Source organism: Ammospiza caudacuta, chromosome 20 (genome assembly GCF_027887145.1).
Source record: "Ammospiza caudacuta isolate bAmmCau1 chromosome 20, bAmmCau1.pri, whole genome shotgun sequence".
Classification (NCBI taxonomy): domain Eukaryota; kingdom Metazoa; phylum Chordata; class Aves; order Passeriformes; family Passerellidae; genus Ammospiza; species Ammospiza caudacuta.
The window spans coordinates 6,227,499-6,246,196 of NC_080612.1; the positions used below are offsets into that span (position 1 = coordinate 6,227,499).

The following is an 18,698-nucleotide window of genomic DNA, read 5'->3' on the forward strand; positions in this document are numbered from 1 at the left end:
GTAGATGTTTAAGTGCCAGCAGCATCTCCAGGTTTCTTTCTTCCCTCAGCAATGATCTGAAAGAAGAGAACAAGGCCCACAAGTCCTGACTTGCTGCTGCCAAAGAGGAAAGGCTATAATTGAAACTTTGGCATTGGCTGCATGTCCCTTTCATAAGTATTTACTTTGTACCTTGCAGGATTAAAAAAATTGGAAGTGAAATACAATCAGGTGTAAATGATGTTATATAAAATCTTATTGCCAAATCTCTGCTGTTAAGAAATAAAGTATTTTTTTATTGAAACGAATAATTTAATTTTACCAGTGTACTGATTTTCTTCTTACTCTCAGAGTAGGAAAATTGGCAATTACTATTCCAATAACCCAGTCTCATGGAAAGATTTGCCTGTTGTTAGATATGTTATAATTTATATATTACATAAAGCCTAGTGTGTTCCATGCTTTAATATTGTTCAATCATTTAAAATTTGTGCCAGGAATCAGAATCTAATGTTGGAATTAAAGTTCAGAACATTCAACAGCTGCATTTATTGACTAGAGAAGATAATGAAGGGATAACTGGTAGATATGTTGTGCTTGAACCATCCTGGGATTTAATTAAATTATTTAAGACTCTTGGACACAATATTGAAGTGTCTATTAGTAAAACTTGCACGTTTTCTCCTGTGTTGACAGCTAAAAACTGAAAGATTGGCTTGAAAATGTCAGTGCAACCTGGGTTCCAAATGGCAAGGAGGTTTATTTGGAACTGTTCTGCTGCTGCTCCTCTTCCCCCCTTCTTGTTTAGAAACAAATCCTGTGTTTGTAGGAAGGATTTTATACAGTGATCTGCAATCACTGGTGCCAGCAGCAGAATGGTGTTTGTTTAATAAAAGATTGAGTAAAAAGACACCTTGGTGTTTGGTCTCCAGTGCAGTCCTTTATAAGCTGAACATTCTGGAGCCAAAATGAGAGAAAGGGATTTAAATATTTGAAACAGAGCTATTTCTGAGAGTTCTAGTGGCTTTCCTTAAGTGGGATAGCAGTGGGTGGATTTAAAAAAAAAATAAAGGGGCTTAGCAGATAAATATAATGAAATGTATCTTTTAAAAATCAGGGTCTTTGAGGTTGGGATCTTTGGCTGGAGACTTTCCAAAGGTGGATGACTAAGTAAGAAAAAACAACTCCCAAAGCCCCTGGGTGGAGTTCCTAGACTGGCACCAGCAAATTCCCAGAAAGGAAAACAATTGCTCTTTAATTGGAATTCTTTCACTCAAAGATTATTCACTTATCAATACCCTAAAAATATCCTGAACAGTTTCCCAGAATTCTGAGGAACAGGAGTTGTTTTTACTGGGGCAGGTGTGTCATGCTCGTTCAGCAATGATGCTTTTTGCTTTTTCTTTGGTATTTAAGAGCAGAAAGGAAGAAACAGAAAATTAAATTAGGTGTACTACAACACAAACTGCTTCCTGTGTGGAAAGGCTGAGAAAGGTCAAACAGTCTAAACATTTAAGTTTTTTTTAAAAAGTGTATATTTTCCTTTTTTTGTACTTCTGTTCAGTGTAAAATTGCATTTGGTGACATACTGAGATAACAAAACTACCTTTTTCAGTATGAGTATCTTGATTCTTCAATAACTCTTGTGGAGTGTTGTATTTTCTGCTGAAGTGGGGGGTAAATGTTAGATTTTTATGTAGAACGTGACACAGTGAGTCTGTCTGAAGGAGAAGAGAGCAGCAGCTATTGCTTTAATATTTGTAAAATGCTTTCTAGATAAACACTAAAATGCTTTGTAGATAAACACTTTCCAGACAGAACAGATTGTTGGAAAGCTCTGGTCTTGCCATCAGTAAATCTTTAAAATTTCAGCTGAACCTTTCTATTGTGTTTCTTATGCACAAGCTAATTAGGAGGTGGTTCATGGTAAGTTGGTGAGAACAGGTTGTTGTCCATACAATATCAGTTATTTTCTTCAAAATTAAATTCTTAGGGTTGATAATCTATAAAATCTGGAATTTACCAAAAATATTAAATCCTTTTTATTGTGGAAAGCATCTTAATTACTTTGAGGAAATTTTGTAGTTGTATAAATTTGGTGTTTTGTTGTACAGAATTTGCTGGTTTGTTGGTTACTTTGAATTTACTCTTAAGTTTTTATATTAATGGTTGATGGTAGATTCTTGCCCACTTACCTGGATTTGTTTCAAATCCATCCTCAGTGATGCCAATAAAATGCTTTCTGCCCCATATCCTCTGACACTTTCTTTTGGAGGAAGAAATCACTGAACCTGTATCATGAAAATCTTGTTTGGACTTTTAAAACAAACTCTTCTGCTGGGACTACTGAACACTCTCTGAATATTCTGTTTATTCTGGTCCTTAGGTTGGACCTGGCAATAGAGGAAACCAAGGAATTCCCAAAAAAACTTCCCTGTGAAGGAGGAATGTTTAGAGGAGCTGGATTATCCTGATTATTGAGCAGGGGTTGAGATGGCAGTGGGATCAAAAGGGAACTTTCTGTGGGGAAGAGTTCACATCCAGGGCATTTCTGTGCTGGGGAAATTCTGCCAGGGATGATAGCACAAGTTTTGTATGATGCTGAATGTTTATTGTCTGTGTTTAGTGTCCTGTTAGAATTATTATATGTTACAGTTCCATGTGTTTGATTCTGGCATTGTGAGAACCAGGCAGGAGCTCTCAGTCCAACTCCTTTTGTTTCATTCTCCTCCCATTGCTGAGGAGCAGGAGGGGTCACACAGGACTTTCTAAGAACCTGTCTGCAAGAAGCGCTGTCATTAATGTGGATTGCAAATGCCTGGAGGATGAAACTTTGATTTGCTGACCATCAGTGGTAATTAACCCTTCCCCTGCCAAAGACTGCAGCACTGACTGCTGTGCAAACCAGCCAGTTCCAAGCAGAGATTTCATCTGCAAAGATGTGGAATTTTCCATGGCTTGCAGGACAAGGTAATTCCTTCTCTCTTAAGAATGGTGAGTGAGGATGAGCAGGGTTTTGAGAACCAAGTGGGCACAGAAAACCTGTTTCTCATGGAAGTGGAGCACTTCCTCCTGGCCTGGCCTCTCTTTTTTGTCCATCTCCTTCCTCAACTCTTTAGTGATTCCAACTAATCAGATCAGCATCATCATGAGTCTCTTACGGGTTTGTCTCTTACCAGAGATTTAGCGGCTTAAGCTTTTATTTTTGTTTTTTGTTTTGTTTTGTTTGCAAGATTAATGGTGGTGTTTTCTTTCCATGGAGATGGTTGAAGTTTCAGTATTGTTTCTGTCAGGTCGGTAGTTCTGCGTAATTTTGGTGGCTTATTTATACAAGAAGTTAGTTTATAATACTCCAGTTTGTACTTATTCTGGCTGGTTCTCTTAAATCCAAGTAAAGTAGCAAAGTAGAAAGGCACAGCAGAGGAAAAACTGGAAAAACAAACCTCTGGGTAGAACCTCTGTGCTGGGTTAGGCAGATCAAGCTGCAGTGCTGCTGCAGGGGATGGTCTCACCCTGCACTGCCCATGTACCCTTCCCCCTTGCTTGCAGATAGTTTTATACCTGTTTGTGCTTAAAAGTCAGGTATTTAGTTAAAGACTGGCAAAGGGATCAGGAATGCTGTGTGGGATTATTTGCACATGCTTGTGTAATGTGTTTCTCAATAGCCAGATCCTGCTGGATAAAAATTGAACAGAACTTTCAGTAGAGCTCCTGAGCTGTGGTGGTTTCTCCCCTCACTGTCTTTATTCCTTCTTTCTGAGGAGACCAGACCAATTCTCTGTGGTTGCATTGAAAACTCAGCCAAGCTCTCAGCTTCTCCTTTCCCCTGATTTGACCCCAGCTGCAGAAAGTTGCCTGAAGTTCTTGCTTTTCTCATCGACTGCAGCGAGCAGGTCCTAACAGGACTGTTGAATTTCACCAACTGCTTTATTCTGGGTTGGCTCCATCTTATCATGTGCAAGCCTGTTACTGGCCTCCAAGCTGGAAGTGCAGTGTTCCCCAAGCAGAGGTTTTGGGGAAAGGTTCTCATAAAAGAGCTGTCTTGAAGTTGCAGGTGACCAAAATGGCTTTTTGCAGGAAGATGTTCTGATAAAGGTTTAACTGGGAATGGTTCTGCCAGATAATTCATCCTACAGTGAAGGAAATTACCTGAGAAGAGGTCTGTGTTGAGGATCTGGATTTCCTGAGGGTTTGGGTCAGGATCCCTTTGCTGAAGTGATGCTGTGGAACTAAACAAGAGCTCTCCATGCCCTGCACAGAGGATTAACTCTGATCCAGGGGGTGCTTTCCATTGGAAAAGCTTTTCCACTTGCCGTGCAAAGGGAGATCATGGCATTAACATGAACATCTCCTGAATTATAACTTAAGTTATGAAGACTTTTTTGGACTCTTTCAGAAAGTCAGTCTAACTCTGAAAACACAAGGATTTGTGATCAAACCCATTTTTCTTGTGGCAGTGACCAAGCAGGCTCTGGTTTCCACCTCTCCCTCTTTGCACCCAGTTTTGATGGCTGGGAGAGGGTTGGTCATTTCCTTTATTCTGTTTTTGCTTTTTAATTCTGAAAAGTTTTGTGGGAAAGGAGAACTGCCATGAAGTTCTGCCCCAGAGCACACAGGAATTTGCTTTGCAGCAAATGTGGGATATGTAAAAGTGGCACCTGATGGTGTCCCCTTGTCCCCTGTTGCGGTAAAGGCCACAAAGGGAAGTGCTTGAGGGTCCTGGCCCCCCACCTCAATGAGACTCCTGGACCAGATACCCTGAACACAGGATCTTTGAATCAAAGAACAGGAACAAAGATGAAGACATTCCAGAGCAATTAACTTGTTGTGCAATATTTAAATTATTTTTAATCATAGTTTTACCTCAAATTATAATTTAAGATATATCATGTAATCACTAGTAATACAAAATGAAAATGGAAAGGGCATGTTCTTTCTTCTGAACATTCTCCATATAATAATCAGCTAATAACTCTGTTTGCTTTAATTCAAGGAGTTCCACTTACTCAGATTTTAAGTTGGCAGGCCACTTTTTAATTCTTCTCTTCTAATTTGTTGCAACATGTATGAAATACACGGGTTAATTTGAGTAAATACAGTCAAGTTAATCAAAGGAAATGATTACAGAAGGAACCCAAGAGGGGAGCTGGATATCACTCAGGAAGGCATTGTGTAGCTCTGCCAAATTAATTAAATACTACTGGTTAAAATCAAGGGTTAGTGATAAGAATCTTGTTGAATTTGGGCTACAAGTGACTTGTTTTAGTGTGTGAATGATGACCCTTTTTATTTCCTGTCAGGCTGAGTATTCTCCTCCCTCCTGTCCCTTTTAACTCCGAATTTCCAGGTGGATTTCCTGTAATGGGCCGAGCAGGAAAGTCCTACTGCCTCTCCTCTCTCATAGAATTCCTGCAGGTCGCTACTCCTTGGTGTCCCTGCAGCACTGGGAATGTCTCTGCACCTTTGGGAAATGTCCCTGCACCTTTGGGAAATGTCCCTGCTCCATTGGGAAGTGTCCCTGCCCCACTGGGAAGTGTCCCTGCCCCACTGGGAAGTGTCCCTGCTCCATTGGGAAGTGTCCCTGCTCTATTAGGAAGTGTCCCTGCTCCACTGGAAGTGTCCCTGCACCATTGGGCAGTGTCCCTGCACCTCTGGGAAGTGTCTCTGCACCATTATGAAGTGTCCCTGCACCATTGGGAAGTGTCCCTGCTCTTTTAGGAAGTGTCCCTGCCCCACTGGGAAGTGTCCCTGCTCCATTGGGAAGTGTCCCTGCACCATTGGGAAGTGTCCCTGCTCTATTAGGAAGTGTCCCTGCTCCACTGGGAAGTGTCCCTGCCCCACTGGAAGTGTCCCTGCTCCACTGTGAAGTGTCCCTGCCCCACTGGAAGTGTCCCTGCACCTCTGGGAAGTGTCCCTGCTCTATTAGGAAGTGTCCCTGCACCATGAGGAAGTGTCCCTGCACCATTGGGAAGTGTCCCTGCTCCATTGGGAAGTGTCCCTGCACCATTAGAAAGTGTCCCTGCTCCACTGGAAGTGTCCCTGCCCCACTGGAAGTGTCCCTGCACCTCTGGGAAGTGTCCCTGCACCATTGGGAAGTGTCCCTGCCCCACTGGAAGTGTCCCTGCTCCCTCCAGAGCTGTAATTAACTCACAGAGCTCTGGCCCAGCTCCAGGAAATCAACCCCAATTACTGCATTCCCCTTGTCACCAATGCCACTTCACAGCTCCCAGTAATTTGAGGTGGCAAGTCCCAACTTCCCATAGCAAAATCACTGTTTTTTGTTTTTCTGCTTCTTATTCTGTTATTTCTGCCTCTTATTCTATTTTTTTTTTGGCTCCACTAAATTGCTGTTTTGAGGAGAGTAAAGGATCATCCTGGAAAATTCTCATCTGATTTTTGCAGGGATACCATGGAAATAGGGGAGGTCTGGAGCTGTGCTTGGTTTTAATATAGTTTAATACAGATCAAAGGGGGCAAAACCCACAAAGATCATCTTTAGATTGATCAAAATTGTGTTTGCACTTAAAGGAGGGTTCTTGTGGGGGATTAACTCAGTGCTGCAAATTAAAATATCTTCCAAAATCCCAGTTTTTTCTTCTCCTCCATCACTTGGCTTATGGGACCTTTCAGACTGTTGCATTTGATGTCCTGGTTCCAAACAAATACCTGGTTCCATATTTAAATAGTTCATTTCTTTTTTTGGCTTCTCTTGAATCAGTTTTCTCAAACATTCCACAACCAAATTCAGGGAGTTAAAGGCAATTGAGACAAGAAATTTCTGAGTTAATCTACATGACAGAATAATGCATTTCCAATTATTTCTCAGCTTTCAGTGCTGTAGTGCAGGTGGCAGGGGCACAGCCTGGGTAACCTCTGGCATTTTTGGATCTGTAGTTTTGGATTTTTAGGTTTTGGATTTTTAGTTTTTTGATTTTTAGCTTTAGATTTTTAGTTTTTGGATGTGCTCTGGAGCACCCTGACTGGGATGAGGGCTCTGACAGGAGGCATTTCCATCCTCTGGGCTCCTGAGATCCTGCCCAGCCCATCTGATCCAGCTTTTTTATCTCTGAGTATTCAGCCAATGTGATTATCTCTTCCTAAACTTGTTTCACTGCCATAATGAGTTCCTGGTTTGTCACCTATTAATAATCTGATATGGAGAAGTGAATTAATGTGTTCCCCTGGATTTCTCCAAACATTTGCTCCAGGGCCAGATCATTGGGTATTTTAATTCAGTGGTAGATAGTGGTTTTGACAAGAAGATTGGTTATGTTAGGAGTTCATTGAAACACATTTGCTGATGGGTTTTTATAGTTGTAGCTTTACTTTGAGTTCCTAGGTAACATCTTTGGTTTAATTCCAAGTGCAAAAAATAAATTTTGTACTTTGATTATAACTGTCATTAATGAACCTGCCATAACTACTGTAACTACCATGGATTTTCACCCTGTCCTTAGCCAGAGCTGATGAATTCCAGGGGCATGAAATGCAAAATTCTTACTCTGCAAAACTTTCCAAAATTAAATATTCGCACTTTTCTTGATTGGCACAACAGCAATACCCTATAAAGAAATAGTCTTTATATATATATATATATACACCCACCCCCTTTACACCTCCTCCTTTTTGCATCTGGCCCATGCCCAAAGAGGCAGCAATGTGGCACCAGGATGGTTTTTTTCTGGTAAGTGGCATTCTGCAATTTTTGCCTTCCATGACTCAGAGTAATTTCTTGTTGTAAAATCCCAATTCCTTCCAAGCAAATTTAGACCAGTGCTGTCAAAGATCTGGGTTTAAATGGGATTACAGTAGTGGGAACCTTTAAATTGTTTTTTCTTCCCTGATTTTGGATTATTTAGAAAGTGAGTTTGGGTAGGTGTTATTTATTATGAATGTTGTTCAAAATCAGCCTTATTTTTTAGGATCCTGAATAGCAGTTACAATGTAAAATATAATTTTGGTAGTAATGGAGCAGGAGGGGAAAGGCCAGGTGGGACAGGAAGGGGGTGAAACAAGATGGTTTTAAACCCAAACCATGTGGGATTCTGATTTTGCTCTTTACAACAAATCTTGCTTTACTTTTTTAATAAAGAAAAGGTTGTTGGGGTGGTTTGGGTTTGGTTTTTTTTTTTTTTTTTAGTCCCAAAGTAGGTTTTTTAGAGCCAGGGCCAAACTGAATAGCACCACCAAGGTTAATTCAGTGTTGGGACGAGCATTCAGACTGGAAATTGGTCTGCCAGCTTAATCCCAGCTCATTTCTCTGGAGTTGGAATGATCACTGTAATCACTGATTTTAGACTTATTTTAGCAAGGAAAACAAACCCATTGAACTGGGTTTTACCATGGTCCCTAAAATGGACCTGAAATAACTAAAATGGATTTTTGTCTGTGGTTTTGAAGAGAGCTGGATGAAGGTTGTGCTGTCCCTTGTGTCCTTCTCCTGCCCATGCTGGTGCTCTGCTCAGGAGGATTTTGCATCCTTCTAACAAAAAAAAAAAAAATCAGGGGGAAAAGGTATTTGTGTGAGGAGAAATTGTGATAGTGTGCAACACAACAAGAATCAAGCCTTGCTCTTTCCTCTGAGACTGATTATGAGGAGGGTGGAGTTGGTTGCAGTTAATTTTATTGTGTTTTTACAAGTCATACTGTTATTTTCTCTTCCCTGTTTGTTCTTACTTGGTTTTTGGGAGGATTCAGTTTTTGCTGTTTAATTAGTAGGGAAAATATCCTCCTTTTTAGTCTTGCATCATGGGTTAGACCCATGTTCTGACATGGTGGAGCTTGTGGACCCTTTTAAGTACAGCTTCATTATTTATAAGGCATTAATCAGATTAATTTCGTAATAGTTTCCTGCTAATCCTGCCATTGTTCCTTAACTCAGAACTAACAAAAGCACAATTTTAATACCCTTTTAGTTGCTACAACATCCTTCTATTATTGGTTATATTTTTATTAGAGAGTACTTTCAAACAGTTTCCTAAAATCTTAAAATGATTGAGCAACATCTTAAAATTACAGCACTTTTACTGCTGATAAAAGGACAATTTCTCAAGCAAATCCCCTTTTTATTAAAATCATGTTTCTTTGTCAGTTGAAATTTGTAGGAGTTTTCCTCTTTCTGTATAATCCCAGTCCTTGTGCCAAGCAGATTTTTTCTAGCAGTGATATTGAGGCTCACTTAAAAATGTGTTTAATTTGTGGAAAAGATCCTTTTAGTGATTCTGAGAGCATTTATAGTGGGAGTACTTAACATCCTGACATACAGCAATAAACACCAAAATCCTAATTACTTGCATATTATTTTGTTATTACTGAAGAAACCTGTGTTTGAACATCACTTCCTTTTCCAGTTTGCAAGGGGCCTCATTTCTAAGGTCTTTTAATGAGATTAATTATTTTTCTGGTGTCTTCTCCAGTTCTGTTTTATAAAATACTTCTGTGTTATGTGATACAGAGCTGTGCTATTGAGGAAATTTTATGACATTAGGTAGCAGAACAGAAATTTTACCTCATGCAAAATTAAAAAAAAAAAAACACAAAAAAATCACTCCAAATCCTTATAGTTAAAAGAAGAAGCCTTAAAAAAAAGTTGTCTGATTACCTGCATAGATAACCATATTGATTTCATTCTCTTTTAACTGCTGTTCATCTCACCTTCAATAGCATTTTAAATACTCCAATAAAAATGTATATATAATTACAAAAAGGCTATTATAATCAAAATTTAAAGGTCATCAAGCAGATTTCTGAATTGATGTCCTTAAAAAGTACATTATTTTCAATGATGATGAAAACTTCTTCTTTCTGTACCAAGGAGGATGATGGAAACTGTTTCCATGCAGATGGAGAAGAGACTTCCCCACAACAGCTCCCCATGATAGGGTCATTGAGGTGTCAATTACATATTTTATATTTATAGAGCACTTTTCTTCAGGAAAGATTCCTAAATGGCCTCCCAGCTCCTACCACATGCATGGGAGATTAATGTATTATTTTTCCTTTTGGAATTGGAGTGGCTCAGGAATAGTAGATATGTTCTGTTAAATGGAATCCTCTTTTCATAAAAAAGGAGGTAGAAGGGGGTTGTAGGCATTGCTGGAGGTGTCACATGAGGTTTTTTCCTGCATTATGTACTCTGGGATAGCTTTCTTTTTGGGAAGGGCCTTCCCTGGAGCAGTGACCCCATCTCTGATTTCACTTATTCTTGATACTGATTAGGGAGAGAATGAAAGTTTAGAAAGCACTCACAACTCCTTTTATTAACCGCTTATCTCCTTTTAGAAATTGTATCTATATTCTGCTCTGAAACAACATTTTACAGTCCCATCCTGTGTGGGTCTCAAATTAAGGTGGGTTTAATTGCTTTGAAGGAGCTTCACAAAAATGGGCATGATTTCAAGGAAGGGTTTTTTTTCTAATTTTGGGGATAGACTCATTATGTCAGCAGTAGTTTCTGATCTGTTAGAGTTTGGTTTATGTGGAAAACCTACAGCAGAAGTGCTGATCTCTTGGAGTTAAGTTTGCAGTGCTTTTAATGCTCAGCTTGTCGTGGGGTTATTTTTTTCCAAGCTTTTTCTCTCTGGAGTCTTTGAATTTTATAAGTGAATGGAGTCTCCAGTTTCTCTCCTTGGCCATTAATTCACTGCTTAAAAAAGCTCTTTGCATGTTACATTTGACATGGTTATAGATATTCATGTTACAGGCTGCCTGTGTTGTGCTGGCAAGTAAAACACTTCCCTGCACACATGGAAGATGCATCTATTAATATTCTGTAAACCAGGTTTTTTTTGTTGTTCAGGATCAAAGCTGGTATGTTAGCAAAAACTTCAAATTCCTGTCTTTTAACCTGCTGGTTAGTTTGTAGGGATATCTATTCCTTCCTGCTTTATTGCAGGGAGCTACATGGATCTCTCATGCTCATCTGAAGATCACAAAGCAGCTCTTGTTATTCTGGCATTTAAAAGAGACTTGAATGCTTTTTTTCTTAGAAGGAAAAAGCAGGTAAATTAGTGTTCTTCACAGCAGCATTAGCAGTGCCACCAGAGGTGCTGAACAAGGTCCTGGAAAATGCAGAAAACCCAGTTAGCACAGAGGTCTTGAGAGAAAGGAGGGAAGGCAGGTAGTTCTGGGAGGCTGTAATTAGGGCAGATTTTATAAATATTTTTGTGTTCCTAAAAATGCCAGCATGTATTATCTCAGTCAGTGATGACAATAACCAGCAGCAGGGGAGAGAGGAAGGGGAAGTGGAGAGAATTAATACACAGTAACGTGGCCATTCCTCTTGTCCTATGAGCAGGAGTGAAGAATCACAGCCTCTCTTTTCCCAACAAAGAGCTGGTAGGAAATTACAGCTTCATATAGGAAGCTTCCAAAAGCCATGATGTCCTCAGATTTTCATGTTAAATCATGCTCAGAATTTTATAGTTCAGAGCAAGTTGTGTGCCAGAATCCCAAAGGCTTCGTTGTGAAAGCAGCTTTGCAAAGTGAGAGGGGAGGACAGTCCCAGCTTCATTATGAGCCTGTTGCAAGGAGCTGCTTTGTTTTTATGGCTTCATATGCTTTGGCTCAAAATGCAGGAATCAAACAGGAGCTTCTTCTTGTCATTATACAGGTGCATGAGTCAGCTTCTTGTTTAATTTTTCACAGCCTTTTCAGTTGTGCAATAAAATCGTGTTGAAATGCTTTTTAGTACTAAACATGTTGTTTCTCTAAAAGTTTCACTTCAGTTGGCTGTAAAAATATTCAATTTTCCATCCACACAATGAGAATTATCTGCAGGAGGGGTTTATAGGCTGGCACCCAGATTTACCAAAGCAGGACAAAAGGTGAATTCTGGCCATGCAGCTTCAGGTCAGATCAAGGTAATGAAAACAAAAAGTGACCAAAGAAACTCTTTGTGAAAATGTTATTATTCCTAATGCTGGTCCTGGGAGATATGAACACTGACTGGAAAGGTCTAGGTTGGAAACAAAGGAAAATGAGAATTTTGCTGTTTAGGATGTCCCCAGACTCTAGGAGGAAATGCATTGTCCACACCAGAGTGGAAAACCATGTTTTATGTAATGGAGAAGATTAGAGGTGTTTTTCTGCTTCTACTTTAAAAGAAAAACAACACAAATCAACAACAAAACCACCTTTAAAACAGTCCTGGTGGGTTCCCCCCCCCTTTTTTTTTTATTTTAGAACATATTCCTTTTACTCTGAATGGAATATTCAAAAAAAAAAGTGCCTAGAATTCAACGCACCATTAGTCTTGATTTTCTTCCTGTATGACTGAAGCAATAGTTTGAACTTTACTTCAGGTTTATTAAATGTAGAAAGTATCAAAGAAGCATGAAGCTTCCCACTCCTTAATGGCCTTGATTCCTGCCAAAAGTGCATATTCTTCTCCTGCATCTTCCCTGTACGTGACTGCAGGTCCAAATTATTTGTTGCTTTGCTGAGAGCAAATAGGTTCAGGCAGTTTTCCCTGCCAGATTTAAAACATTAATGCTTTCAAAACAAATAAATTCATTTTTTCTTCCAATTAAAAAAAGAAGTCATTCCTGTTTGAGCAAGGCATGAGAAATTGCAACCCTCCCATCACGGTGATGAATTTTAGGATATAAAGCCTTCCTCCAAGCAATGTGAAATGCTTTTAAAAAGGAGCATTTGGGAGAAAATAAATGAGGTTCATCTTGTGCTTGAGGAATTAACTTCCACTTTAGTGGTATAAATTGGAAACACCAATATAGGGAGTGAGTAGGAATCAAGTAGAGAAAAAAGGATTTTGCTCCATAATTCCAGGTGTTTAAGCATTTATTTCAGTTTCTGTGGAGAGGAGAAGTTAAGTTCATCCTTCTGTTGGACTTTTCTGCAAGACTTTTTAGCAAAGTTCAGGAAAAAAAGGTCTCCATAATTTTGGGCTGCTTGGTTTAGTGTTTATCTTGAATGACCTGCCCAGGGATGTTCAGAATGTGCAGAACACACTTTGGGTGGAGCAGAGAGGAATCAGCACCTTGCATTTTCACACGTGCTAAATGGAGGGTCAGCTTGATTTTTTTGGAGAAAAGCTGGACAGAACTCAGGTTCCATGGTCCATCAGCTGTACCTGGCAGATATCTGCTTAACCTGTTAATTCCCATGGTGATGGAGGGTCACACACAGTTTTTCTGGTGCTTTTATCTTCCATGACAGAACAGCCTTGTTCCTGAACCCTAGTGATGTGTTAGTTAGTTCCTTTAGTTCCTTAGTTCCTTTGATGCCTTAAGTTTTAGCCTTCATATTTTTAATATTTTTTATATTTTTCCAATTCTGTGCTGCTTTGGTGTGCAGTTCTGAACTTCATATTAGGGGATGGTGAGCTCTCTGCACAGAGCTGGGAGACAAAACAATGCCTGCTCTAGCTGGGGACCAAGGACAAATGATCCAAATCTCGGGCCAAAGAGTATAAATAATGGTAAATTGGGGAGAGAAAAACAAAAAAGATGGGACTTGATGGGCTAAAGCTGGATGGAATTGGACAATTAACTGCAATATGCAAATGGAGCAGAACTCATCAAAGTGAGAGACCCTGTGACCAGTTCTTCATTTTGGAGCCATTTTGGTTCATCTTGGGTGCAGCCCTGGCTGGGCACTTGTGCTGCCCAAGGTGGATCCATTGAGGCCTTTTAATAAATAAACTTTATACTTTAACTCTGTCCAGCCTCTGTTCTAGGCCAGCCTTCTCAAGGCATCACTTTTCTCTGTCCTCTGTCCATAACATGGAGAACATGTTGCCACCTGTCTATTTGGAGCAGTGTCTTATATTTGAAATCCCATTTTCTCCATCATTTTCTCTTTCCCCATCCAGCATTCTTTTGATGATTTTAACCAGGGATCATTTTGAAGCATCCTGTGCTTTGTTATCCAGTTTCTCCTGCATCCCAGAACTGCCCCTGTTTCTTCCTGGCCTGGTTTGTGCTGATGCCAGAGAAGCTGGTTTCACTTTCCTGATTCCTGAGCAGGCTGAGCTGCCCTCCTACCTTGCCTTGCCTGCAGATGAAGCTTCCTGGGCCTCTCTGATCATTTCCACTGCTCTGGAGGTTCTCAAATTGAGCTATATCAGTTTTGAAATGCAATACCCAAAGCCAGCAAAGCCTCAGCTGGAAGATTTTGTCCAACACTCACTAGAGCAGAAGAATTATTTCACATCTTATTGGCTTTCAGTGTGGGTTTGCTCTTCTCAGAACGATATCTCCCTCCTTTGAAACAGAAGGACACTGTTGAGTCATGTTCAACTTGTGATCCAGCATTATCACTACTTTTTTTTTTTTTTTTTAAGCTGCTGAGTACGCAGTTGTTCCTGCTCAAGTGCAATCTTTTACATTAAACATTTCAATTGAAACTTAGGGTTTAGGGGTTTTTGTGCTTGTTAGGGTTTCTGTTGATTTTTTCAGTTTGTGAAGTTCCCTTGGAACTGTAATCCCCTCATGTCACTGTTTTACACACCAGACTCCTGTTCTCTGCAGATTAAATAACTTTATCTGTCACAGGGTTATTTGGGACAGTGGAGTGGGGCAGATCCAGGCAAGAACCTCTGTCTTGGTTTGGAAAGACAGGAGTCTGCTAAGGAAGGCAGGGAGCCTCCCCTGAAATGGAGAATGTAAACCCTCCCCACCCCTCTGAATTGCTATAAATTTTAAATTAAGGGGCTCTCAGGCAAAAATATGGGAGCAGGAAATAACAGCTCTTTAATAGGGAAGAAAATAAAAGGATAAAATAAACAATGCAGTGCACTAGAACAACACTGACAGAGTCAGAGCCCAACCTGACACCCTGTGGGTCAGGGTGTTGGTGGCAGTCCCATTGGAATTGTGGCTCAGCCCTCCTGCAGTGTCAGGGGTGGTTCTGCTGGAGCAGGGATCCTGTAGAGAAGGATGGATTCTTCCTCTGAAGATCCAGTGGAAGGAGAGGCAGCTGCTGTTCCTCTGGGGAATCCAGTGGAGAAGCCGTGCTGGTGTTCCAGAACCTCCAGATTATATCCATGTAGGAATGCTTGGCTCCTCCCTCTGGGCTCACATCTCCCAATGGGATGCTGTAGTTCTTATCAGCCATGCAGTGACATTCAATGGCTGTTATCAGCAAGTGTCCCCTCCCAGGGAGGAGTGAATGTGGTCACTCACAGAGAGAGATAAGGCAAACTGCCCACTTGACAAAGGTAATCTGCCATACAGATGGTAATGGAAAACATCTTGTATTGCAATCTGGAACACCTTTCTGTACCCACCAAAGGGTTTGATAAACTCCTTCAGGTAACTTCTCACTGTGCTGCTTTGTGGTCCAGAGCAGGTTTCCTCACCTTCCTGCAGGGTGTGCTCAGCAGAACTTCACTGAAGCCTCCCTCAGCTCCAATTGTGACATTCCCTGTTTTTTCCTGTCATTCAAGCTCCTTTGCATATCAAAGAAGGAATCAGTTTTAACTTGCTTTAACAACTTGATTTTTTGACAATTTAGAGCCACCTATGGGGTATCCTCTAGGTGCTTATAAGCAGGTGGTGGGTGATTCATGTTAGTTTTCCTTGATTTCTGAGGAATTGCCCAGCCCTCCCTGTCCTCTGCTACTTTTTCTGCCACTTTAAATATATGCTGTATGTTTGGCCTTTTTTAGGTCATTTTAAAGGTAACAACAAATGTCTTGAATGATTTGCCAGTTCTTCAGCACACACAATGACAAAGTTTATGAAGCCAAGCCAGTCTGAAAATACCTAAACCCTTTAATTGACATCTTTGTAATCTGTTCCAGATAAAGTTTGAAACCCTCCCCTCTTCTCTCCTCATGCTATCCATATACTGACAGGTCTTGTAGTAAAAGCTGATGCAAGAAGACATCCCTTGTGCTCTTGATGTCCCTTTTCCACTGTGTGATCTGCCAGGGGTCCCTTTGCTTGTCATTCCACTGTTCCTTTATTTATAAAAGGTGTTTCTTGCTACTTATTGGATTTCTTGCTGGTTTCTCCCATTCTGTGCTGGAACACTTCTGATTTCATTTCCAAATGTTTATGCTGTATGTTTATTCTTGCCTTTGGCAGTCTCACCCAAGTGTTTCATCCCTTTCATTTGAGGTCAGGGAAGAGCTTTGCTTTAGCCACTGGGCCCTTTTCACACTCCTTCTCTTTAGGTTTGGACCTGTCTTTAATTGCTGCTGTTTAAGATTCTTGTAAGCTCTTGCTTAACTTCTCTCCCCCTTAGGTTTGTGATCTACAAGTTTTGTGAATTTGTTGCTCTGTTGTTTTGAGTTCTGTGTGTCTCACAAACCCTCTCCCCAACCTTCCTCATTTGGAGTTCAGAATAAATCCCCACTCTAAAAGCTCCCATATTTGTTCTCTGCTTTTAGCTATGACTAGAGGCTTTTTTTTCCCCTACAGGTATTTAAATTTTGAAGTAAATTTTTACAATCCTTGATGTTTGACGCAATCCTTCCCCTTTTTTCGGCCCCTTTTCCCCTGTGTCCATCTCACTGTGCATTTTGCACAAGGCATATCCCCACTGTGAGCAGCATCCCAGGGCTCTGCCCAGCTCTGTGCTCAATACATGCCAGGAAACCTGAAAGCAGCAGTAACAAGGTGTGACAGAACTTGATTGCCCTGATTTTTACTCCTTAAAAATGTGCAGAGTCAAGTCTGTGGTGGTGCTACTGACACTGTGATTGGATTTACTGAATTCACTGATGTAAATCCATCCTGACTGTGTGGATTGCAGCCCTGCTTGGACTGTGGATGTGTTTGCATTTATTCAGGAGCTGGTTGATCATAATTGGTGAAGACAGGGGGTGGGAGGGCAGAATTGATAACTTTCTGGGGAATGCTGGCAGTAGGTACTGTAAGGAAATGAAGTCTCTTATTAAACTGGGCTAACTAGGCATGCTGACAATTCCTGAAGTATCATTTGCTGCCCAGTGCTTACAGGAAAGGCGTTGTTAGGAGGTGAAATTTGATAATCAGGTATCACAAAGCTTGGAGGAGGTACCTGGAGGAAAAGCCCAGCTCTGGTAGGTGTCAGTTCTCCCTGGGACAGCACCACAGCAATTCCTTGGATTGTAACATTCTGGTTTAACCCTGGCTAATGAGCCTGAGCATTACTTGCCCTCAATAACCCAATTTCTGACTGTTTGGGGATGTAGAATAGGAATATCTGCTGCAATTGGTGCTGCCCAGTTGTGTTGGGAAGGAGGTGGAATTAAGGTTGGTAAAAAAAAAGGCTTTAAGAGTCTGAGCATCATCCCCAAACCAGGATAATGCTGGAAATCCCTCCTCAGCAGAACTCAGTCCTGCTGTGGGCAGCTGAGGAGGCATCAGAAACAGCAGGCAGGTATTTGGAAGGCAGCTTTCCACATGTAAGGAAGTTTTAGTGTGCCCAGGCACAGTGAACTGGAACAGACTTCAGGGCTAGGAGTAGAAAAAGGTGATGAAACTGAGGAGGAGGAGGAGGCGGTGGCCATTTGCCAGGACCCAGAATAAGGATGACTTTAAGTGATTTAAGGCTGGTAGAAATGACTGAACACAAAAGAAGATGTGCAGAAGTTAGGATGTGAGATGAATCCAGGCATTTATCAGTTTTCATTTATGAAAACTCAGTATAAACTTCATTGTTGTGCTCCAATTCTGCCTTTACACTCCTGGTTCCATCTTCATAAATAAACCTTACAAGAAGCAGAAAGATGTTTTTATCCTATCACAATGTCAAGTATATTTTAATCACGCTGGGGTTTTTTTTCATAATGTTGGCATGATGGGTTTTATTGTGTGTGGAGTTGGGAGGAATTGTAGGGAAATGCTGCATTAAGTAGATGAGGGGACCAATAGAGTCCATGGATTCACTGCTAACACTTGCAATAATTGTCCATTACTACTTCTTAAGAACAGCTCTCCTGCTTTTAAAACTGCCAGCATGGGGTCCTTAAGAACCCCATTTTGGGTGGAAGGAAACACAGTTGTAATCAAAACAATGATTACCATTGCCTTCATTTAAATGCAGAATGAGAAACTAATGTGTGCTCTAAAGGGATGTAAAAAATTTACAAGTAATTCCTGGTTTTGAGGTTAGGTTTCTGATGTCCATGGGGAAAAAGTTAATTTCTTAGCTTTCACTTTCAAGTGAATATTTTTGTATTCATTTCTCACTCTGCATTTAAATGAAGGTGATAGTAATCATTGTTTTGATTACAGTTGTGCTTCCTTTCCCCTGTAATGGTGTTCTTGAGTACCCCATGCTGGTCGTGCTAAGAGCAGGGAAGCTATTCTTAAGGAGGAATAATGGACAATTATCTGAATATTAATAGTGAGTCTGTGGACTTCTCAGGACTCCTCAGCTCTCAGAGAATTCTCCTTTTCCTCGAAAGTGCATGGAAGCTCCCCAACAGCCTTATCTAATCACACAAAGTTCAATTTTGCAGCTCTCCATCAAGCAAATGCAGCTCTGTCTCCATTTCCACAAACAGAATTACAAACAGATTCTGCATTCCCTGTCCCAGGCTGTTGGACTGCAGGATTTTTGTGTGTAACTCTTAAATACCAAACTGCAGAAATACTCTATAACTGTCAACATAAATACAGACTTTTGTGCCATTAGTAAAGGGTGATGACAGGCTGCATGAAGAACACATTCCCTGTCTCTGCCATTCTTCCTTTCTCCCGCTCTCCACCCACCCACTCCTTTTAATGTTATTACTATTGTTATTTTTTTTTTTTTTTTGTAGCAGG

At 40.6% G+C, this 18,698-nt stretch overlaps 1 protein-coding gene across 3 annotated transcripts in view; it reads left to right on the plus strand.

The window, feature by feature from the left end:
- The window catches only part of CUX1 (cut like homeobox 1), a 273,252-nt gene that overhangs the window by 66,897 nt on the left and 187,657 nt on the right, over positions 1 to 18,698 (plus strand). The gene's annotated exons all lie outside the window — the stretch shown is intronic.